The sequence below is a fragment of the Pristiophorus japonicus genome, chromosome 16, assembly GCF_044704955.1.
Source record: "Pristiophorus japonicus isolate sPriJap1 chromosome 16, sPriJap1.hap1, whole genome shotgun sequence".
Classification (NCBI taxonomy): Eukaryota; Metazoa; Chordata; class Chondrichthyes; family Pristiophoridae; genus Pristiophorus; species Pristiophorus japonicus.
Window position 1 is genome coordinate 38,390,529 of NC_091992.1, and position 15,563 is coordinate 38,406,091.

Consider the following 15,563-nt stretch of genomic DNA (forward strand, 5'->3'; position numbering starts at 1 on the left):
CCTCTTCAACCTGTGAAGCCTCTTTATATACCTGTGCTCCCAAGGGATTTTGCGATCCCTTGGGACTCCAGGGGATGAGCCCTCTGGTGGCTGTACAGAGTAAATGCAAGTATGCAGATATAACAACACTCCCCGCCCAAAGTCAACAGTGCAACTATTTACAACGTGAGTCGATCTGGGGCCCTTCTTGCCTTGGTTGATCGTCTCGGTGTTAAAGCTGGTGTTGTTGAATCATTTGTTGGGCCCTCGCTGGGCTGCTGTGCAGCTGGCCTTGCTGGGCTTCCTGGTGTGTTGGGCCCTGCAGGGCTGCTGTGGATGATGAGTTCTGCTTCGTGGTCAACCGTGGTGCCGGTTGCCACTGCTGTGTATGTTGGGGGATCAAAAAAGGTAGGGTTCAGGGTGGGTTGCTCAGGCTGGTCCATGAATTTGAGTTTGATTTGGTCCAAGTGTTTCCGGTGAATGAGTCCATTTGAAAGTTTGACCTGAAACACCCTGCTCCCCTTTTTGGCCACGACAGTGCCGGGAAGCCACTTGGGCACTTGTCCATAATTTAAAACAAATACAGGATCATTGATTTCAATCTCACGTGACACATTTGCGCTATCATGCTATGCACTTTGTTGAAGCCTCCTGCTCTCTACCTGTTCATGTAGATCAGGGTGAACTAACGAGAGCCTTGTCTGAAGTGCTCTTTTCATGAGCAGTTCAACAGGTGGGATCCCAGTGAGTGAGTGGGGTCTCGTGCGGTAGCTAAGCAGGACTCGGGATAGGCGAGTCTGTTGAGAGCCTTCAGTTACCCTTTTCGAGCCTTGCTTGATGGTTTGCACTGCTCTCTCTGCCTGACCATTGGACGCTGATTTAAATGGGGCAGATGTGACATAGAAACATAGACATAGAAACATAGAAAATAGGTGCAGGAGTAGGCCATTCAGCCCTTCTAGCCTGCACCGCCATTCAATGAGTTCATGGCTGAACATGCAACTTCAGTACCCCCTTCCTGCTTTCTCGCCGTACCCCTTGATCCCCCTCGTAGTAAAGACTTCATCTAACTCCATTTTGAATATATTTAGTGAATTGGCCTCAACTACTTTCTGTGGTAGAGAATTCCACAGGTTCACCACTCTCTGGGTGAAGAAGTTTCTCCTCATCTCGGTCCTAAATGGCTTACCCCTTATCCTTAGACTGTGACCTCTGGTTCTGGACTTCCCCAACATTGGGAACATTCTTCCTGCATCTAACCTGTCTAAACCCGTCAGAATTTTAAATGCTTCTATGAGGTCCCCTCTCATTCTTCTGAACTCCAGTGGATACAAGCCCAGTTGATCCAGTCTTTCTTGAGAGGTCAGTCCCACCATCCCGGGAATCGGTCTGGTGAATCTTCGCTGCACTCCCTCAATCGCAAGAATGTCCTTCCTCAAGTTAGGAGATCAAAACTGTACACAATACTCCAGGTGTGGCCTCACCAAGGCCCTGTACAACTGTAGCAACACATCCCTGCCCCTGTACTCAAATCCCCTCGCTATGAAGGCCAACATGCCATTTGCTTTCTTAACCGTCTGTTGTACCTGCATGCCAACCTTCAATGACTGATGTACCATGACACCCAGGTCTCGTTGCACCTCCCCTTTTCCTAATCTGTCACCATTCAGATAATAGTCTGTCTCTCTGTTTTTACCACCAAAGTGGATAACCTCATATTTATCCACATTATACTTCATCTGCCATGCATTTGCCCACTCACCTAACCTATCCAAGTCACTCTGCAGCCTCATAGCATCCTCCTCACAGCTCACACTGCCACCCAACTTAATGTCATCGGCAAATTTGGAGATACTACATTTAATCCCCTCATCTAAATCATTGATGTACAATGTAAACAGCTGGGGCCCCAGAACAGAACCTTGCGGTACCCCACTAGTCACTGCCTGCCATTCTGAAAAGTACTCATTTACTCCTACTCTTTGCTTCCTGTCTGACAACCAGTTCTCAATCCACGTCAGCACACTACCCCCAATCCCATGTGCTTTAACTTTGCACATTAATCTCTTGTGTGGGACCTTGTCGAAAGCCTTCTGAAAGTCCAAATATACCATATCAACTGGTTCTCCCTTGTCCACTTTACTGGAAACATCCTCAAAAAATTCCAGAAGATTTGTCAAGCATGATTTCCCTTTCACAAATCCATGCTGACTTGGACCTATCATGTCACCTTTTTCCAAATGCGCTGCTATGACATCCTTAATAATTGATTCCATCATTTTACCCACTACTGAGGTCAGGCTGACGGGTCTATAATTCCCTGTTTTCTCTCTCCCTCCTTTTTTAAAAAGTGGGGTTACATTGGCTACCCTCCACTCGATAGAAACTGATCCAGAGTCAATGGAATGTTGGAAAATGACTGTCAATGCATCCGCTGTTTCCAAGGCCACCTCCTTAAGTCCTCTGGGATGCAGTCCATCAGGCCCTGGGGATTTATCGGCCTTCAATCCCATCAATTTCCCCAACACAATTTCCCGACTAATAAAGATTTCCCTCAGTTCCTCCTCCTTACGAGACCCTCTGACCCCTTTTATATCCGGAAGGTTGTTTTTGTCCTCCTTAGTGAATACCGAACCAAAGTACTTGTTCAATTGGTCTGCCATTTCTTTGTTCCCCGTTATGACTTCCCCTGATTCTAACTGCAGGGTACCTACGTTTGTCTTTACTAACCTTTTTCTCTTTACATACCTATAGAAACTTTTGCAATCTACCTTAATGTTCCCTGCAAGCTTCTTCTTGTACTCCATTTTCCCTGCCCTAATCAAACCCTTTGTCCTCCTGTGCTAAATTCTAAATTTCTCCCAGTCCCCGGGTTCGCTGCTATTTCTGGCCAATTTGTATGTCACTTCCTTGGCTTTAATACTATCCCTGATTTCGCTTGATAGCCACGGTTGAGCCACCTTCCCTTTTTTATTTTTACGCCAGACAGGAATGTACAATTGTTGTAGTTCATCCATGCGGTCTCTAAATGTCTGCCATTGCCCATCCACAGTCAACCCCTTAAGTATCATTCACCAATCTATCCTAGCCAATTCACGCGTCATACCTTCAAAGTTACCCTTCTTTAAGTTCTGGACCATGGTCTCTGAATTAACTGTTTCATTCTCCATCCTAATGCAGAATTCCACCATATTATGGTCACTCTTCCCCAAGGGGCCTCGCACAATGAGATTGCTAATTAATCCTCTCTCATTACACAACACCCAGTCTAAGATGGCTCCCCCCTAGTTGGTTCCTCGACATATTGGTCTCGAAAACCATCCCTTATGCACTCCAGGAAATCCTCCTCCACCGTATTGCTTCCAGTTTGGCTCGCCCAATCTATGTGCATATTAAAGTCACCCATTATAACTGCTGCACCTTTATTGCATGCACCCCTAATTTCCTGTTTGATGCCCTCCCCAACATCACTACGACTGTTTGGAGGTCTGTACACAACTCCCACTAACGTTTTTTGCCCTTTGTTGTTCTACAGCTCTACCCATATAGATTCCACATCATCCAAGCTAATGTCTTTCCTAATGATTGCATTGATCTCCTCTTTAACCAGCAATGCTACCCCACCTCCTTTTCCTTTTATTCTATCCTTCCTGAATGTTGAATACCTCTGGATGTTGAGGTCCCAGCCCTGATCATCCTGGAGCCACGTCTCCGTAATCCCAATCACATCATATTTGTTAACATCTATTTGCACAGTTAATTCATCCACCTTATTGCGGATATTCCTTGCATTAAGACACAAAGCCTTCAGGCTTGTTTTTTTAACACCCTTTGTCCATTTAGAATTTTGCTGTACAGTGGCCCTTTTTGTTCTTTGCCTTGGGTTTCCCTGCCCTCCACTTTTCCTCATCTCCTTTCTGTCTTTTGCTTTTGCCTCCTTTTTGTTTCCCTCTGTCTCCCTGCATTGGTTCCCATCCCCCTGCCATATTACTTTAACTCCTCCCCAACAGCACTAGCAAACACTCCCCCATGTTTGACCCCGTTGCGGGTCATGAATTCTTTAAACTCAGCACTGGTGAAACATGGCCCGTTGTCGCTCACCAGGACATTAGGTAAGCCGTGTGTGGCAAACATGGCCCACAGGCTTTCAGTGGCGTCAGCGGACGTGCTAGCCGACATTATCTCACATTCAATCCACTTGGAGTACGCATCTGCAACCACAAGGAACATTTTACCCAAGAACAGGCCTGCATAGTCGACATGTACCCTAGACCACAGTTTGGAGGGCCACGACCATATACTTAGCGGCACCTCCCTGGATACATTGTTTGACTATGAGCATGTATTACATCTGCGAACGCAGAACTCTAAGTCCGCATCGATACCGGGCCACCACACATGGGATCTGGCTATCGTTTTCATCATTACGATGCCTGGGTGGGTACTGTGGAGGTCATTGATGAAGGTCTCCCTGCTCTTCTTGGGAACCACTACTCAATCGCCCCACAGAAGGCAGTCTGCCTGTATAGACATTTCATCTTTGCACCGCTGGAACGGCTTTATCTCTTCCTGCATTTCCACTGGGACACTGGACATGCTCTCGTGAAGCACACAGCTTTTGATAATAAGGGGTCCTGGCTTGTCCAAGTTTTCATCTGCCGGGCAGTGACGGATGATTGCTCAACCTCAAATGCTTCCATAACCATGGCTAGATCTGCCGGCTGCGCCATTTCCACCCCCGTGGTGGGCAAAGCAGCCTGCTGAGAGCATCGGCGCAGTTTTCTGTGCCTGGCCTGTGGCGGATGGCGTAGTTGTATGCGGACAACGTGAGTGCCTATCTCTGGATGCGGGCCGATGTGTTGGTATTTATCCCTTTACTCTCGAAAAACAGGGATATAAATGGCTTATGGTCAGTTTCCAATTCGAATTTTAGCCCAAACAGGTATTGATGCATTTTCTTTTCCCCATAGACACACACTAACGTTTCTTTTTCAATCATGCTGTAGGCTCTCTCAGACTCCTGGATGCATTAGCAACCGGTTGCAGTTTCCCGAAATCATTGGCTTGTTGCAATGCACACCCGACGCCATATGATGACGCATCACATGCTAGTACCAAACGTTTCCATTGATCGTACAACACAAGCAATTTGTTTGAGCATAACAATTTTCTCACTTTTACAAAGGCATTTTCTTGGCTTTTGCCCCAAACACATTCGCCCTTTTCATAGTAAGACATGTAGTGGTTCTAGAAATGTGCTGAGACCCAGTAAGAAGTTACTAAAGTAGTTCAAGAGTCCCAGAAACGACCGCAGCTCCATTACATTCTGTGGCCTCGGTGCGTTCTCGATTGCCTCCATCTTCGTTTTGGTGGGCCTGAGGCCGTCCGCAGCAATCTTACTTCCCAGGAACTCCACTTCAGGTGCCAGGAAAACACACTTCGAGCGTTTTAACCTGAGCCCCACGCGATTGAGTTGACGAAGAACCTCCTCCAGGTTCTGCAGATGCTCGGCTGTGTTCCGACCTGTGACTAAGATGTCGTCCTGGAAGACCTCAGTGTGCCGGACTGACTTCAGTAAACTTTCCATGTTTCTCTGGAATATCACCGCCGCTGATCGTATTCCAAAAGGGGCACCTGTTATAAACAAAAAGACCTTTGTGCGTGTTGATGCAGGTGAGGGCCTTCGATGATTCCTCCAGTTCCTGTGTCATGTAGGCTGAAGTCAGATCCAGCTTCGTGAATGTCTTTCCTCCCTCCAGCATTGCAAAGAGGTCGTCGGCTTTTGGTCGTGGGTATTGGTCCTGCAGGGAGAATGATTAATAGTTACTTTGTAATCACCACAGATTCTGATGGTGCCGTCTCCCTTGAGGACTGGGACAGTAGGACTGGCGCACTCGCTGAACTCGATCAGTGAAATGATGCTCTCTCGTTGCAGCCGGTCTAGCTCGGCCTCCACCCTTTCTCTCATCATGTAGGGTACTGCTCTTGCCTTGTGATGGATGGGTCGCGCCCCCGGAATTAGGTGGATCTGCTCTTTTGCTTCTTGGAATTTCCCGATGCCTGGTTCGAACAGCGAAGGAAGTTTGTTTAAGACCTGGGCACACGAAGTGTCGTCAGCGGGCGATAGTGCTCCGATGTCGTCCCAGTTCCAGCGCATCTTTCCCAGCCAGCTCCTGCTGAGCAGCGTGAGACCATCGCCCGGTACCACCCAGAATGGTAGTTTGTGCACCACTCCATCGGAGGAGACCTTTACGGCAGCACTGCCGATTACAGGAATCAGTTCTTTAGTGTAAGTTCTAGTCTCGTGCGAACTGCAGTTAAGACTGGCCTTGAGGCCTTGTTGCACCACAACCTTTCGAAAGTCTTTTTGCCCATGATGGACTGGCTCGCACCCATGTCCAACTCCATTGACACCGGGAGTCCATTTAGTTCAACATTCAGCATTATCGGGGGTCAATTCGTGGTGAATGTTTGCACCCCATGTACCTCTGCCTCCTCTATCTGAGGCTCTGGTTTGTAGTGATCCTCCATGGATCTGTCCTCCTCTGCAACGTGGTGGATTGCAGGTTTAACAGGCTTAGCAGCTTGCCTGCACACTCGTTGGAGGTGTGCCATTGTTCCACAGCCCTTGCAAACGTATCCTTTGAATCGGCATGAATGGAAATGATGATCACCCCCGCAGCGCCAGCAAGGTGTTAATGGCCTTCCATTCATCACCCTTGATGGTGGCCTCTGAGACATCTGCGGATGTGTAGCTGCAGGTATGTGTGACCTGCCCTGTTCGTTACGATTCGAAAACAACATCACTTTGTTCACAGTACTTGTAGCAGCATTTGTGTGCTGAGAGATTTGCTTAGTATTGTCACTGGTGGCACTGAATGCCTGGGCTATCGCTATGGCCTTACTCAAGGTTGTGGTCTCTACAGTCAAAAGCTTGCGAAGTATGGTTTCGTGGCCAATGCTAAGTACGAAAAAGTCTCTGAGCATGTGCTCCAAATATCCTTCAAATTTGCAATGTCTTGCAAGGCGTCTCAGCTCGGCGACATAACTCACCACTTCCTGGCCTTCAGACCTTTTGTAAGTGTCGAGGAAATATTTAGCTTAAATTAACTCAGGCGGAGACTTTCAGAACTGCACTTCGAGAGAATTTATTTTAAAAAGCAAGATATATCTCGGAGAGCCTGCTTGGACCTTACCAAGGCAAAACTCTGTCGTACAAGCAAATTGCACTTATCTTTATACAGAAATTGAATACAGAAATAGAAAAGAATCTTATTCATTAGTCCCGCGAGTACAAAGGTCGTCTCGGGAGGTGCACACTCTATCTGTCCTTGCATAGTTTTTCTCTGTTCACAGTCTGATAAGCAGAATCAAAAGGAGACTCCCTTTTAATACCAGATGGTCATTTAATTGCACCTCTAAGTTTCAAGGCTAAAAAGCGTGGCTATTTTTCTAGTCTTATTATTTCTTTAAGCATAGCAAAAAAACAGAATTTAACCCTTTCCTCTAAATTAAGCCAGGTGTTCATAGTTTCTCTCTTCCACAATTCCCTCCTTGTTGATCTTTTTATTTTTTAGATCAACACAATTTCCTGTATTCTCTTCTTGAGCAAAAGGGGGTGTATACCCTTCAGGATAGGGTCGCATTTTGAGATAATCGTCTTCATCAACCTTTTCCTCTAAGCGACTTAACCTCCCTTTCATGCATACACCTTTTCTTTCTATTTCGGAGAGCAGGCCTATTACTTGACTAATCACATTTTTTAGTTTTATCCACATTCCGCAAAGGATTATTAATAATACAAGCATAACCACACCTACGATTACTATGGGGTGTATAGCAAGCTTCAGTACTGCTGTAGCTTTTGGGGACCATCCGGTAAACGCATCCCACCAGTGGTGTATTGTCAAAGAGGTGACTTCGTCTGCGATTCTCACTAGTTGCCCCTTTCTTGTAACTCATTTCAACTCTAAACTGGTGGATGTCTCTACCTTGCTTCGACAGAGCTTCCTCAATTTTCTTGTCATTCCGTATCAAATTGTGCAGTCTGGTCAGATTAATTACAGGGGGTAAGGGTTCAATCTTGTGCATAGACAGATAATTTTCTACATTTTGCCACTGCCCAAAGGTATAAGTTCTTTTTACTGCACGATCATACAGGGTGTAGACTCTTCTTACGCATTTATTAATGGGGGGTTTATACAAAATTCCATCCAGATAGACAGGTTTATTTCCTGTCACACAGATCTCATTCTGTCCTATTTCCGTTATCTCAGTGTCATTTGTTGGCTTTAATTCCCATTTACATACTCCAATGGAGTGCTGCAGTGAGCATGGTTCGTATATGGCGGTCTGATAGGGACATACCATTCCGAATGGCCACCTAGCACATCCCCTCTGGTGATGTGTCATATTCTTCTCATCGACCCAATCTCCTTTAAATTCTGGGTACCAGAAGTTCTGTCCAAACAGCTGGGGCATTACTTGGAACTGACACCAAATTTCTTTTCGTGTCATACTTACTATCTCTCCAGTAATGTTACATCCTTTTGAATTACAACTGGTATATCTTTTTTGAGGGTTAATGGTTAAATTAAGAAGCTTATCTCTTTTGTTAATTTCCAGCAACCTTTCCCACGTGTTAGCATGGAAGGATAATATCTTCCTTTCTAACTCAGCTCTTAATAGCTGTCTGATCATTTCTTTAAACAGGCAATGGGTGTACTTGTTTACTCCCTGTTGTTCTTTCATTAGGTTCTCTATTTCCTTCTCTATCCCTTCATTCTGTTCCCAGGTCATTTCATTTAGGACGTAACCTGATATCTGTAATTGTTGTAATCCTTCATCCCAGACATTTCTGATCTTTATATCTTCCCCTACCAGTCCTCCGACGGCCTGGATTTTATTTTGTAGGGTCTCGATATCCATGGAGTTCAATGCTCCTATTCCTGCTCCCACTCCACCTAACACAGTCTCTAATACATCCCGTTTCTTTCTTTGGGGGCTTTCTTTTTCAAAAGATACCTTAACACTGGTTGTGTGGCAACCATCTTCTTTCTTTGGGGGATATTTAATTCGTATTGTTAGATTTAATACACCTGGGGATCCTACCACTGGGATGCAAGTGGTCAGTATCCTTTTTAGATGTCCCGGGTCCCGGTCTTCTGGGTGGCCGGATTCTTTTACTGACCATTTTACCACAAATGGGTTTCCTCCATTCACCGGGGTGTTATTCATGAACAACATCCGCTGCCCATCTCCCATACCTGTAAATGAATAACGGAGGAAGTCTTTTCTCTCGTCCGGCCCTCCTATGTACCCCCATCTCTTGTTTTTCTTTGTGCTCCAGGTACACTTCATCCACACATCGGCCTGGTATTCTATGAACAACTGATACCCTTTCCCCAATATAAACTGGAACTCCCCTTTTTCTTCCTTCATTCCACACGCCTCACATCGTGCCGTAAAATTCCCTACTTTACAACTTTGGCCTGCTGGGCATATAAAATTGCCTTGCTGCCTTATACTATTACTTCTTTCCCATACCATATTTCCCTTCCATACTCTTCATTCTTTTAGGACTTCTTCCTCCTGCCGGGAGTTCCCTGTCGCTAAAATGATCAGTATACCCATCGCCCATTTATAATTTTTCCAAGAGTCCCTTCCCATCTTCCCTTTCTTGTTTGTTTCTATACCACTCTTGAAATAAGTCGTTACAATAATAACACGTCCACACGATAGTAACAGTGACCCAAATAATAAAGGCCCAAACTGGCACACAAATGAACTCTGACATTCGTCCGTGAATTTTGGGCAATATTTTCAAGTCCAAATATTTAATACAAGAGCAGGTACAGTTCTTCAGCGAGAAGATGGTTGTTTTCTTAGTCGGGCGACCGCAGCTTGTCCAGGTTCAATGCCTTTTCCTTCGGCTGTAATTCGTCGGGGAAATAATATTTACAGCGGGTTGCATGCACCCAGTTCGGGTACTTTTCCAACTTCAAAGCGGTTCGTGTTGTGAGAATTATCTGATACGGTCCTTTCCACCTAGGAGAAAAAGATTCTTTATTTAATGTTTTTACTAACACTTGATCTCCAGGCCTGAAAGGGTGCATTTTTCCTTCCGACGGGGGCACCTGTGTCTGCTTTATTGGTTCATGCAGCCTTCTTGCTATTTCACACATGGCCTGAGCATACTTTAGTGATTTTTCATCATTCCAAATTAATGCTATTTTTTCATCTGTCAGTGGTGGTTTTACGCCAGTAAGCATTGGTCTTCCCAATAAGGCTTCATGTGGTGTCAAATCAGTGTTTCGGTTTTTCTGGTTTCTTATTATATACAATACTAATGGGAAGGCTTCTGGCCACTTCAGTCCAGTCTCCTGACATACCTTGGTAAGGGTAGATTTTATTATCCCATTTACTCTTTCTACCATTCCCGAGGACTGTGGCTGATATGGTATATGTAACTTCCACTGGAACCCTAACGCTTCTGCAAGGTTTTGCACTATTTTTCCGGTGAAGTGGGTTCCCCTGTCACTGTTGATTCCCATAGGTATCCCATATCTTGGTACTATTTCTTTAAATAGAATTTTTACTACTGTTCGGGCATCGTCTTTCCTAGTGGCGTACGCTTCTACCCACCTTGTGAACATATCTACTATGACTAATAGATACTTAAGACCTGATACTGGAGGCATGTGGACAAAGTCAATTTGCAAATTTTCAAAGGGCATACTTGGTTGGGGTAGATGATCATATCCAGCAGGTGTTTTACCTCTGTTATTTTGCTGACAAATTTGGCATGTCCTAGCAACTTTCTCAATTACTACTGTTATTCCTGGTGCATACCATTGTGCATTAATAGCATGTATCATCCCTCCTTTGCCCATGTGAGCCTGACCGTGTGCTAGGCGAGACAGGGGTAAAAATAGAGATTTAGGGCAAACAGTTCGCCCATCAGGGTGATACCAAATGTCGTTTTTTAGAAAACAACCCTGGTTTTCCCAAGTTCTTCCTTCCTGCATGGTAACTTGTTGTTGGGCTGTTTTAAGTAGTTGGATGTCAAGTACCTGTGGCGGGGAGACTGAGACTGCTTGAAGGCAGTCTGCCTGTGCCGAAGCGGCCTGTTTGGCTGCTGCGTCAGCCCTCCTATTTCCTACTGATACTTCATCATCACCGGTTGTGTGAGCTGCACATTTGATAACGGCTACCTTACTTGGCAACTGAATGGCGTCTAATAGATTAAGCACCAGTTGAGAGTGCTTAATATGCTTTCCACCAGAGGTGATAAAGCCTCTGTTTTTCCACAGTTGTCCAAAATCATGGACCACACTGAATGCATATCTGGAATCAGTATAGATATTAGCAGTTTGATCTTTAGCTATTATACAAGCTCTAGTGAGGGCAAACAATTCAGCAGCCTGAGCCGAGGTTCCGGGAGGCAGGGTGAATGATTCAACAGTTTCGTGGGGATTTACAATAGCATAGCCTGCCAAAAACAAATCATCCGACGGCCTATGTGATGATCCATCCGGATAGAGAATAAGATCAGGATTGTCCATGGGTTCTGTGAGCAAATCTGGTCTTGGTAAGGTGGCTACTTCCACCGTTAACAGACAATCATGCTGGCCTGGATCCTCTACTTCTTTAGTAGGAAGAAAGGTGGCTGGGTTCACTACTGGTGCACGTCGAAAGGTATAGTTAGGATGTGACAGCAGTAATACTTCATAACCTGTTCTTCGAGACGCTGTAAAGTGTTGTGTGGCAGCTGAATTCAAAAGTAATAACACAGCATGGGCTGTAATGACAGTACATGGATGATCCAAAACAATAGATACCGACTTCTCCACCATGACCGCAGTAGCAGCTACAGCACGTAGACATGCTGGCATTCCCCTTACTACTGGAGGCAGCAAAACCGAATAATAAGCAACTGGTCTATTTCCCCCACCATGTTCTTGGGTTAGTACTGCTGTTGCAAATACTGCGGGGCTTTCGGTGTATCCTTGGGGCAACCTGGTCCATGTGTACTGCTGCTTCTTGTGGGTGAAAGCAAACAGATACTGACTTTCTTGATTTAACGGGATAGAGTAAAAAGCTGAACACAGGTCTATCACAGTAAAGACAGTTGCTGTTGGTGGTATAGCAGATAGTATAATGTTGGTGTCCGGTACCACAGGGGTGATAGGACTACTATCTTATTAATAGCTCTCAGATCTTGCACAAATCTCCATTCATTCGGCCTATTAACCTTTGGTATGGGCAGTATCGGAGTGTTACACGGGCTCTGTGTCTTTTCTAAAACTCCTTGTTCCAACAATGCAGAAATAACTGGCTCTATCCCATTTTCTGCCTCTGGAGGCAGTCTGTACTGCCGAATGCTTGGTAACACGGCGTTCTTTATCAATTGTACCCGATGGGGTACTGCAGAATGTACTTGCCCAACATGATTCTTATGCTTTGCCCAAAGTTCAGAAGATACTTGATTCAATGCCATTGGCAGCTTAGGGCTTGGTTGTTCCGGGGGTTGCTGTTTTTCAAAAGTGGAGGCATGATTTTTACCTTTCCACTGGAGAATCCCCCTGTTGTGGGTGATAAATTCTATCTGAACATTTTGCAATTTTATTACTGCCCAAGGTTGATAGCCGTGTTGCTGTTTTTCTCTTTCTATTCCTACAATCATCGGACCCATATCTTTAGGTTTCGCTGGCGGTTTTATAGCCAAGGTCAGATGAGGTGTCGAGTTCGCTTCTCTAAACCGCTGTTGCTGTAAGGGTGTCAAATCGATGGCTACCCCCAATCCTTCTGGTCCAAAATAAATGCGGGGCGTAGCTTCTACTATTTCTTCTCTATTTAAAAAGGATTGTACCAAACACTGGTAAGTTTCAGCCTTTTGTCGAGTGTACCAGGCTGTACAGTGAAGCTGAACTGTCTCAAAGCTTGTCAAAATTATATACATCAATTCTTCAGTATTAGGGTCAAATTTAGCTTTTAAGTTTTGTATAACTTCATGTATCAAGAGGGAATAGTAGTTGCCAATCAATTGCCAACAATAGAGGGCAGCCTTTTCTTTGTTATCCTCCCTTTTCTCTTTTTTAATCCCATTAAAGAACTGATGAATATTATTTGGAGGGAGCTCCATGTACATTCCTTCCTTTGTGCAATAAATTGTGGCTCCTAGTTTGCACAAAGTCTGTCTTCCCAATAAAGGGAGCGGTGTTGTTTTAGAGACTATCAAAGTCTCATCATTAACTGATTGTCCTTCAATTATCAATTTGGTAGGTTCAGATAAAAATTCTTTCATGGGGATACCGGCCACACCCATACTTAAGACGGTGGTGTTGCTTACACGTAATCCCACAGAGGATGGTACAGAAGACATAGTAGCACCGGTATCCACCAGGAACTTCACATAAGTGTCTCCTACTTTTACTACTGCCAGAGGGTTTTCTTCTATGTCTGCCGATAAGCGGAGGGCTGCCGCCTGTACCACTAAGCCTCCGGGGCATCCCTATGCTGATTATTCTGTGCCTGTCCTCGTCCCTTTTGCTGATTTACTGACCTGTTTTAGCCATATTTTCCTTATAGGTAAATAGTCCCTCTCTATCCATGTTAGCCAGTACTGTAACTGTCTCTTTCCAACTTTTTCCTTGCCAGTCGAAAACCCTTATTTTGTATGTTCTTGCTTGTTGTGGCAACATACAATTTAACAAGGTTTGCACTGCCAAAGGTTCATTTTGATCCATTGGTATTCCTGCATGCTCGTCCCAACTATTTTTCCATCTGCCTGCAAAATCTATTCTTCTGCTTTCTGCAAGCAGCGGGTGACTTCCCCTATATCTCCATGCTTTTTAGCTCCCTTTAATAAATGGTACAGGTTTGCTCAAGCCAGTTGTGAAAGGCTACTGGCTTCTTAACAGGATTAGGGGCAGCTGATATCATATCCCGAGCTTCTCCCGGTGTCCAGGGCTTTAGGACAGCCGTTGTTCTGATCATTACACGGGGGCTTGTGTCGTGGGGGTAGTGGAGGAATCGGCCTGTCTTATCCAGCTGAGCGGCCACTATTTCTATAATCTCCTGCCAATCATCCGGCTTGGTGGTTGGAAGACGGGGGTATAAGCCGACAGGGGAAGCGGTCAAAACCGGGGCACTCGGGGGGGCTGTAAGAGGGAGGGGGCTTCTCCTTACCCTCCTCCTCTTTCTTTTTATTTTTTAAAACAATTCTCCATATAATCTTTATCCCAACTGGGGTCCCCTGTCCCATTTTTGGTGGTCTGTCTCCATTCCTCAATTAAGGACAATTTAAAACTTCCTCCATATGGCCAATCCCCATCAGACCAACCGTACAAATCACTACTAGACGTTACCGCGTATCTGTCGTCTCCTGTTTCTTTAATTACAGTGTCCGCCGGCGAGCCGGGCGGCACAATGGGATCTCCTACCTTCTCTCGTTGCTTTACTGATTCTTTTCTCATTCTTAGGATGTACTTTCATTCTTTCAGTTGAGAGGTCGTCCTTCTTTCCTTTTCTAGGAGCTGGGCGCGAGCGCCCTGCTCGACTAGAGCCGTTTCCCATTCTTCCGGGTGCAACGTCTCGCGATCTTTTCTGAAATGAGAGTTAGGACAATCCTACAAAATATACAATAATTTACAAAGCGCTCACCGGTGTTCTCTTTTCTGCTCAGCTCGGGGTCTCCTTTTGCCTTTTTGTTATTTTAGCTTCTTAGCTGTAGCTACCTTATGCCTCACCCTCTCGGGGATCTCGGCGGCCCGTCCCCCTTTCAGCTAGGACGGCCTAGGCACCTTCCTCCTTTCAGCTAGGAAGGTCCTTAAAATTCCTCTTTTCTCTTTAAAAGTTAAATTTGGTTCTTTTGGATCTCGTTTTTTTTTTTTAGAGATCCTGCCGGACTACGCCAGAATCTGTCGAGGAAATATTTAGCTTAAATTAACTCAGGCGGAGACTTTCAGAACTGCACTTCGAGAGAATTTATTTTAAAAAGCAAGATATATCTCGGAGAGCCTGCTTGGACCTTACCAAGGCAAAACTCTGTCGTACAAGCAAATTGCACTTATCTTTATACAGAAATTGAATACAGAAATAGAAAAGAATCTTATTCATTAGTCCCGCGAGTACAAAGGTCGTCTCGGGAGGTGCACACTCTATCTGTCCTTGCATAGTTTTTCTCTGTTCACAGTCTGATAAGCAGAATCAAAAGGAGACTCCCTTTTAATACCAGATGGTCATTTAATTGCACCTCTAAGTTTCAAGGCTAAAAAGCGTGGCTATTTTTCTAGTCTTATTATTTCTTTAAGCATAGCAAAAAAACAGAATTTAACCCTTTCCTCTAAATTAAGCCAGGTGTTCATAGTTTCTCTCTTCCACAGTAAGTGTAGAACCAATACGTCGCCATCAGAACGTTTCCTTCGGGTTCAAATGCTCTTGGACCAGTATGCACAAATCGTCGCACGATTTCTCCGTGAGTTTCGCTGGAGTGAGCAGATTCTTCATGAGGCCATACACTGGTGCCCCACAGACGGTGAGGAGGATCGCTCTACGTTTGGCAGCGCTCTCTTCCCCATCTA

At 45.1% G+C, this 15,563-nt stretch overlaps 1 long non-coding RNA gene across 1 annotated transcript; it reads right to left on the minus strand.

Moving 5' to 3' along the window:
• Nucleotides 1-7,102: 7,102 nt before the first annotated feature.
• On the minus strand, nucleotides 7,103-15,341 carry LOC139226453 (uncharacterized). Its single transcript, XR_011587263.1, has 2 exons — nucleotides 14,424-15,341; nucleotides 7,103-10,026 (listed from the first exon to the last, which is right to left on the minus strand). It is a non-coding gene; the product is annotated as an uncharacterized lncRNA (long non-coding RNA).
• Between the last annotated feature and the right edge of the window lie 222 nt (nucleotides 15,342-15,563).